This window comes from Micropterus dolomieu, linkage group LG22 (assembly GCF_021292245.1).
Source record: "Micropterus dolomieu isolate WLL.071019.BEF.003 ecotype Adirondacks linkage group LG22, ASM2129224v1, whole genome shotgun sequence".
Lineage (NCBI taxonomy): Eukaryota > Metazoa > Chordata > Actinopteri > Centrarchiformes > Centrarchidae > Micropterus > Micropterus dolomieu.
Window position 1 is genome coordinate 31,147,197 of NC_060171.1, and position 1,445 is coordinate 31,148,641.

Here is a 1,445-nt window from a genome sequence, read left to right on the forward strand (position 1 = left end):
GTGAGTTGTCAATTTGTTTTGTCTAATTCATTTCCTGATGAATTTCTTGGCAATATGTACAGTCCCTTGCTTTCTTGGCTATTTCTCTCTAATGGCACTTTGCTAAACATGGTTAAATTACAATGTGTTTCCTTCTTTGTACAATTAATAGTTCAAGGTCTGTTTACCCTGTCAAAAGAACAATAATCGGGCAGGAGAATGTGTATTATGGGTGTTGCTGGACTTGACAATAAAAACAGTCGTGTTGATAGTACCCACTGTTTGCTGTATACAGCGATACTTGATACCTGACACAGCTCCCTAAATCACCTCTTCTGGAGGAAAATGGCACATGTGTTTCTACTGAACTAAAGACGCTGCTTTGACAAAGTACTGCTAATTTTACTCTTATAACAAGATTACTTGCTGATAAATATTTTTGCAGTAAAATTAATTTTAAAGCATTTGTATAGTCATTGTATAGGATGGTTTTTATATTTGCAAAATGAGAATCAGTCACGTTTTAGTACGAAACTGGAGTCAGGCTATGTTTGGCTTAGCATAAAGACTAAAAGCAGGGGAAACTGCTAGCTGGCGCTGTGCGAAGAGGAAAGGGATGCCCACCAACACCCTGAAGCTCATTAGCATGTATCTCGTTTGTTTAACATACAGTGGGTACGGAAAGTATTCAGACCCCTTTAAATGTTTCACTCTTTGTTTCATTGCAGCCATTTTCCAAAAATCAAAAATTCATTTTATTTCTCAGTAATGTACACTCAGCACCCCATCTTGACAGAAAAAACAAATGTAGAAATTTTTGCAAATTTATTAAAAAAGAAACTGAAATATCACATGGTCATAAGTATTCAGACCCTTTGCTCAGTATTTAGTAGAAGCATCCTTTTGATCTGATACAGCCATGAGTCGTTTTGGGAAAGATGCAACAAGTTTTTCACATCTGGATTTGGGTATCCTCTGCCATTCCTCCTTGCAGATCCTCTCCAGTTCTGTCAGGTTGGATGGTAAACGTTGGTGGACAGCCATCTTCAGGTCTCTCCAGAGATGCTCAATTGGGTTTAAGTCAGGGCTCTGGCTGGGCCATTCAAGAACAGCCACGGAGTTGTTGTGAAGCCGCTCCTTCGTTATTTTAGCGGTGTGCTTAGGGTCATTGTCTTGTTGGAAGGTAAACCTTCGGCCCAGTCTGAGTTCCAGAGGACTCTGGAAAAGGTTTTCGTCCAGGATATCCCTGTACTTGGCCGCATTCATCTTTCCCTCGATTACAACCAGTCGTCCTGTCCCTGCAGCTGAAAAACACCCCCACAGCATGATGCTGCCACCACCATGCTTCACTGTTGAGACTGTATTGGACAGGTGATGAGCAGTGCCTGGTTTTCTCCACACATACCGCTTAGAATTAAGGCCAAAAAGTTCTATCTTGGTCTCATCAGACCAGAGGATCTTATTTA